At 43.2% G+C, this 8,019-nt stretch overlaps 1 pseudogene across 1 annotated transcript; it reads left to right on the forward strand.

The window, feature by feature from the left end:
- Positions 1-6,595: 6,595 nt before the first annotated feature.
- Positions 6,596-7,410, forward strand: LOC308266629 (40S ribosomal protein S3a-like; annotated as a pseudogene). Its single transcript has one exon. The product of its transcript is annotated as a 40S ribosomal protein S3a-like (transcript).
- The last annotated feature ends 609 nt before the right edge of the window (positions 7,411-8,019 follow it).

Raw genomic sequence — 8,019 nt, forward strand, 5'->3', positions numbered from 1 at the left:
TACTGACTCCCCACATAATACCCTTATCCGTCCTGTCAAACAATCTGATGGCTTCTTTCACTTAGTGCAGGACCTCCAATGTGTAAAAGAAGTCATTATCCCCACACATGATCCCAACACCCCTATACTCTCTTATCTGCATCCCTCTATCCACCACCTTTTTCTTTGTACTAAACAGAAAGGATGTCTTCTTTACCATTCCTCTGCACTGTCCTCATGAAAATTACTTGCCTTTACCCAGACAGAGTCTGACACAAGACATGCCCAGCAACTTACCTGCATAACCCTCCCTCAAGATTTCTGGGAAAGCTCCCACTTCCTTAGCCAGGCCCTTCAATCAGACTTAAAAAGACTTAACCTAAATCCCATCGTTTTTCTCTACTATGTCGGCAATCTATTGCTTTATAACTCATTCCTGGCCACCTGTGATTACTAGGTTTCTCAGAAAAAGGCTCAACTATCCACTGAAAGGCTCACATAACTTGGCTTAATTATCACTCCCACACCAAAGAGATTCCCTTATCCCGGAAGAAGGCTATTCTTTCTGTTCCTTTTCCAGACACTAAACAGGGCATTTTCTCTTTCCTGGACCTTACTGGAGACTTCAGATCCTGCATTCCTAACTTTTCCCTTATAGCCAAACCCCTCTACAAAGCCACAAAAGAAAACCTTTCTGACCTAATCTCCCCTGACTCTGACCTACTCAGAGCCTTTAACGATTTAAAGCAGGCCCTGAGCCAGGCACTTTGCCAAACCCAAACAAACTTTTTTCCCCTGTATCTTCATAGTATAAAAAAACAGGCTTTAGGGCTCCTAGCTCAGTCATTCAGGGACCAGATAGTGCCTGTCACCTACCTATCAAAACAATTAGAGTCTATATATCAGGGGTGACCACTCTGTCTTAAAGGTCTTGGCTTCTACCACTCTATTAATTACAGAGGCCTTCAAACTAACCTTCTATTGTCTCCTTAGGGTGCTGTCCTCTCACAACTTACCTGATATGCTTAATCACAAAGACCTTAACACTGTTTCAGATTCCTGCCTACAAACACTCCACTACTCTCTTCCAGCTTGAAATCTCCTTTGCAAGATGACTCCCTTTAAACTCTGTGAGCCTTTTGTTCCCCAAACACCCAGGGGAAAATGACCAACATAATTGTTCAGAGATTATTGACTTTTCCCAGACCACCTTCCACCATATAACCGCCACCCACATTCTGGGGGCACCTGACTGGTTCACTGATGGGAGACATCCACAGACCCCCTAACAGCTGGATGTGCCATCATGACCATGACCAACGTATCCACCTGGGAGGCATCCTCTTTACACTCTCACGTCACTTCTGAACAAGCTGAGCTCATAGACCTAACTCAAGCACTAACCTTAGCAAGAAAAATTCTATATATATATATATATATATATATTGATTCCAAATACGTCTACAACATCCTTTACTCCAATGCCATATCTGGAGGTAGGGAGGTCTTTTAATTGCAAAAGGGAGTTCTATACAAAATCACAAAATAATCACCTTCTCCAAGCAGCTCTCCTACCAAAGGCAGCAGTGCAGTCCCCTGCAAGGGACACCAAAAGGATAAAAGATATATTTCCTCAAGTGATCAACAAGTAGACAACCTAGCAAGACTGGCCCCTAAGGATGAGTATATTTCTTTCTACTTATTCCCACTAATCCCAACCCCACTTCTTGTCCTGAGTATCCCACCAAACAAGAGGGCCACCTTAAGACCATAGAAGCCCACTGCCAGGATCCCCATTGGTGTATGCAGGGAAGGCTGATTCTTCCAGAGCAGTCCCAAAATCACTTGCTCATCAATTTACATAACCTTTTCCATGCTGGCTCCTACTCATCAAAGATTATTAGAACCCTATCTCTACCTCACACCAGAAATAAAATAGTAGATAAAAGAAATTATGAAAGGCTGTAATATCTGCCACAATCCCCAACAACCTCCTCCAACTAAGACTCCTGCTCTTCCCCACTCACCAAGCCCGGGGTCACCTTCCTGGGAAAGGCTGGCAAATAGACTTTACTCACATGCCCCCAGTATGAAAAATAAAATACCTTTTAGTCTTAATAGATACCTTTTTAGGGAGGAATAAGGCCTCTCCAACTATCAACAAAAGAGCCTCGACTGTTACTCTTTATTTAACCTCTAATATAATCCCCTGATTTGGCATACTCAATTTGATACAGTCTGATAATGGACTGACTTCACCTCTGAAATCACCCAAAGCCTGGTTAAAACTCTGGAGATGACTCGGCACTTCCCCATCTCTTCCAGGTCCCAGTCATTGGGAAAAGTGAAGAGAATGAGTAGACTATAAAAACATGCCATCACTAAGCTCTCCCCACACACTCACAGTGACTGCATCACCCTCCTTCCCTTAGCCCTCCTAAAACCAAAACATCTACCTAAAAACCCCTCATGCTAAGATTTTTGGAAATAATGTGTTAGAGACTTGCTCTGTTTGCACTTCAATCCACCGAGGTTTTCCTACCATCCCTCCACCATTGCTCAGTTCCCTCCTTTCACTCCTTCATTCTATGCTATGGAAACACATGGATTCTGATCTCCCCAACCCTCCCCTCCCACCCATTCCTCCTTACAACCAGAGAATTTAGTATATCTCCAAAGTTCTCCTAAGTCACTTTGCCCAAAATGCGAAGGGCTCCGCCAAATTATCTTGACTGCCCCCAAAACAATAAAATTAAAAGGACTCCCCTCATGGTATCATTTATTCACTCTCAAGCAGGCACAACCACTGAAGCCCTTAGAACTGGATTCTTTAAAACAAGGTACTAGCCTGGTGTGGTGGTGCACGCCTGTCATCCTAGCGTTTGGGAAGCTGAGACAGGAGGATTGAGGCCAGCAGAGACCTTCAGCAACTTAGCGAGACCTTTTTAAAATAAAACAAGGATGAGCCGGGCGTGATTGCGCACACTTGTAATCCCCGCGCTTGGGAGGCTGAGACAGGAGGATCGCACAGGTTTGAGGCCAGCCTCAGCTACTTAGTGAGACCCTGTTTCCAAATAAAATATAAAATAGGTCTGGGAGTATAGCCCAGAGGTAGAAAGCCTCTGGGTTCCACCCCCAGTACCACCAAAATAAATAAATAAATAAATATAAATAAAAACCAAGGATGATATACATATATACATATACATATATATGTATATATCCCCATCCTCCTGTTTTCTCTGTTAAACCCTATACTCCCTCACCCTCTTCCCCCTCTCCAGGATCCTTCCAGATAAAAACTACAAAGCTTCCAAAAAAAGGATACCATCTAACTCCCATACCAGAAAATAAATTTGAGCAGAGAGACCCGGCCTAATTCATGTCCCTTTCTCAACAAGGATTCCACAGGTTTATCCTAGACTTCACTCAAGACCTCACTTGTTTCCTCATGGTCCCCTCAACATGCCTGAACAAATCCTACACACACTCCACGAGGTGTGGCTCCAGCACACAGTCCCAAGATTATATCTCAAAACAAATTCACTTCTTTTTACTCCGTCTTGCTCTCTCTGCCCTTCACAATTCACCCTCTGTTCATACTTCTCACACAGGACAACACATTGGCAGCTCTAACTCAATTCTTTTATTTTTCCAAGACAAACTGCCTTCTCACCTTTTATTTGGAACCAAGCATATACATGCACATCAACCATCCCTGCAAGGCGATTTGATTGATTATTCCTAGGATCAGATTTCCTCTCAGTAAGAAATCCAAACCCCTCCCCATGATACATCAGGAAACTAAGAGATCCCCAATTCTGAATTCTTGTTATCTTTGGCATCCTTCTCGTTATAGATCTGCCGATGCAAAATTATTTTTACCTTTCAGTTGGAATTGTGCTGGACACTGCTAAGCCTGGATGCTTAGCCAGTTGGAGGAGTCTGATAAACTTGAAGAAGAGATCCTCACGCATTGCACCTCTAAGCCTAAACAAGATTTAAAACTTCTCAAAAACACCCTACTGGGGCATCAGGTAAGTAATGGGCTTGTCCTTATTAATTCTTCTTTCCTCTATTATGGGCCTAATGGCTATGATCTGTCTTCTAACAGTGTCTAGCTATGGCAGCTAGCTATTAAGGAAGCTCCCTTGATGCTCCACCACTGAACTAACTGAAGCTTGCCTGAAGGTGCTATCATATGAACAAAGGGGTCAACCGTGATGGATCAAAGAGCCAGGTTTTAAAGTCTAACCGATCAAACCAGAGAAAACAACCAAAAGTTTTCTATCATCTTATCATAGGCTATTCTAACAGACAGTGGCAACTATAAGTGTGTAAAATGGCAGTGGGAAAAGGCCAGGCGTGGTGGCTCACGCTTGTAATCCCCGCACTTGGGAGGCTGAGATAGGATGATCGCACAGGTTCGAAGCCAGCCTCAGCTACTTAGTGAGGCTCTCAGCAACTTAGTGAGACCCTGTTTCCAAATAAAATATAAATGGGTCTGGGAGTAAAGCCTGGAAGTAGAAAGCCCCTGGGTTCCACCCCTAGCACCACACACACACAATAAAATAAAATGGCAGTGGGAAAAAAATAACTGAGTCTACCCCGCCAGGAGGAGCCTCTTGGTCTGGTACTCTTTTGATAATACAAAAAAAATCAACTTCTATCTTTGTCCAAGTTATTCCAAACCCCACTTCTGCTCTCCATAGTACTAATTTCTGGACTCACATGGCAGAAAATGCACTAAACATATCTTTCTTCTGTATGTTCAAGCCCAATTTGGCTAAACAGGTCCCAACCTCCCATCTGGTTGGTCTTGGCCTAACAGAACAAGAAATCTGAAAGCAGGCAAATCTTAACCTAATGAGCCTCTGGGGTTCTAATGGCCAATTCAACACTCAGAGCAAGACACCGGGTTCAGGAAAACCCATTCTAATCTCAAAGATTATTCCAGGAAACTGTCTGCATAGACAACCAGTTCCATTGTAACCTTAGATGTAATCACACTGTATATAGCTCAATGTCAACAACATGGATGAGCCTACCCTCCACTGACCAGGCTTTTGTTTTAATTTCTCTTATTCCACCATTCCCAAGGAATTTCAGGGCTGCTGTTATGTTGGCAAACTTGGGATCATTCTAACTTCTCCATTTATTAACTCATTCATGGGTCACATGCTTCCTACCCTCTGTCTATGATAACAGTTTACATCTCTGGTCTCCAGCTCTTGTTGCAGGATTGTCAGCCGCTTTTTTGGCCATTCCCAGATTAGTGGTAGGTGCTTATATTTGAATAAATCAGCTGGCCTGCCTAATCACCAAAATTGTTAAAGACACTGCTTTAGCTTTGGCAGCCATCAATGAAGACCTAGGTGAGGTTCGTCAAGCAACTCTTGAAAACAGGATGACAATGATTATCTGTTCTCACTCCATCATTGGATGTCAGGAATTTCCTAGAATGTGGTTTTTTTGTTTTTGTTTTTGTTTTTGTGGCACTGGGGATGAAACTCAGGGACCTTCTATCTCTGGGCTATACCCTCATAGTTATTTTATTTTTTATTTGGATACAGGGTCTTACTATGTTGCAGAGGACCTCATTAAGTAACTGAAGCTGGCTGCAAACCTGTAATCCTCCTGTCTCAGCTTCCCAAGTACTGGGATTACAAGCAGGCGTTGCTACCTCCAGAACGTGTTATTTTAATATTATGATAATTTAAAAAGATAACTAGTTTTTTTTTGTGGTATTGGGGTCCCTGGAAGCCCTTCTACCTCTTGGCTACACTCCAGACCTATTTTATATTTTTGAAACAGGGTCTCTTACGCCAGCGCAGCTGGCTTCGAACCTGTGCGATCCTCCTGTCTCCGCCTCCCAAGCGCGGGGATTACAAGCGTGCGCCACCACGCCCAGCAAAAGATAACTAGTTTAATATCTGATATGCAAAACAACTAGACAATATTCATCAATAAAAAGGAATCTTTGGATATGATCTTCCTGGGTGGCACGACTCCTGCCCTTTCTAACTCTTTTGCTCATTTTCCTCCTCATCCTTTTGGGGTCATGCATAATCAACATGATTATGTCACAAATTCGAAAACTCATTAATGAGCTTCTTCTCTTACAGGCCAAAGGCCTATACATCCAAATACAGAGCGTCCCCAAGACCTCCACAGTGCTACAACACAGCTTCTAGCCAAGGTCCACCTTCACCCCATTGCCATGCAGGAAGCAGCTACAGCAAAAACCGCAACCCATTTCCCAATATAAATATAAAACCTCTGGAATGTGGGCACTGCAGAGAAGACCAAGAACAGAAAAACACAAGCAATGGTGCAAAAGAGAAAAATGCCCCCTGACCACTACCCTGCCCTGAAATAACCTGCTCACTAGCCCACCAACCAGTGGCAAACATTACTACTTGTGTGCCCTCCTTCTTGCCCCATTAAAAGCCCCTAGTCTGTAAGGAAGGGGCTTCTGACTCTCATGGATTCTCTCTCTTGGTCAGAAACCCCTCCCAGGCTATACCCCAAATAATGTCTTTTCTGGTCTGTCAAGCTGTGTGTCCTTTGTCCCCATTTTTCCCAAGGATACTTCAGCAAATAGACTGTGCCTTTTGGCTCTCCCAGCAGCACCATGGCGGTTGGCAAGAACAAGCGCCTTACTAAAGGCAGCAAGAAGGGAGCCAAGAAGAAAGTGGTTGATCCATTTTCTAAGAAAGACTGGTATGATGTGAAAGCCCTGGCCATGTTCAATATAAGAAATATTGGGAAAACACTAGTCACGAGGACTCAAGGAACTAAAATCGCATCTGATGGCCTCAAGGGTCGTGTGTTTGAAGTGAGCCTTGCTGATCTGCAGAATGATGAAGTCGCATTTAGGAAATTCAAGCTAATCACTGAGGAAGTTCAGGGTAAGAACCGCCTGACTAACTTCCATGGCTTGGATCTTACACAGGACAAGATGTGTTCCATGGTCAAAAAATGGCAGACCATGATTGAAGCTCATGTTGATGTCAAGACTACCGATGGTTATTTGCTGCGTCTCTTCTGTATTGGTTTTACTAAAAAACGCAACAATCAGATACGGAAGACCTCTTATATGCTCAGCACCAAAAGGTCCGCCAAATCCGGAAGAATATGATGGAAATCATGATCCGGGAGGTGCAGACAAAAGACTTACAAGAAGTAGTCAATAAGTTGACTCCAGATAGCAGTGGGAAGGACATAGAAAAGGCTTGCCAGTCTATTTATCCTCTTCATGACGTCTTTGTTAGAAAAGTAAATATGCTGAAGAAACCCAAGTTTGAATTGGGAAAACTAATGGAGCTTCATGGTGAAGGTAGCAGTTCTGGAAAAGCTGCTGGGGATGAGACAGGCGCTAAAGTCGAGCGAGCTGATGGATATGAACCACCAGTCCAAGGATCTGTTTAAAAGTCCAGATTTTTAATAGTGACAAATAAAAGGTCCTATTTGTGAAAAAAAAAAATAGTGAGACTGTCATCAATCTAGTGAGATCCTGTTTCAAAATAAAAATAAAATTGGGTTGGGGATGTAGTTCAGAGATAGAATGCCTTTGGGTTCAATCTCCAGTACAAAAAAAAGTATACATTGTCCTGGGATGTGGGCAGTCTTAGAGAAAGGAGCACCCAGGAATGGCTGGAAATAGACATGCCCTCGAATACAACACAGGACAGGGAAGTGGGAGGACTTGGGTGAGAGGAGAAGGGCAAAATCTACTCAACTGTAAACAGCTGAGCGGGAGCTTTCAGAGTGAAAAGCATGGCGGGCGCATCAGTAAAGCGATAGAGTGTGACAGAGTCCTTTGGATTCTTTTATAACAACTTTATTGGGATCTAAGTGACATATAATGAACGGCACAAAAGTGCCTATTTTGAAAAGATTTTGTTACCACGCAGGGGCAAAAAGCTAAGCTCCACAGCTCCTCATCCTCCACAAATAATTAAGGTCAAATTGACAAGAAAATAGTTTTTATTCAAAGCCAGCTTTGAAGAAAGATGGAGGAAACTTTTTTGCTTCAAG

Source organism: Muscardinus avellanarius (assembly GCF_963383645.1).
Source record: "Muscardinus avellanarius genome assembly, chromosome: 9".
Taxonomy (NCBI): domain Eukaryota; kingdom Metazoa; phylum Chordata; class Mammalia; order Rodentia; family Gliridae; genus Muscardinus; species Muscardinus avellanarius.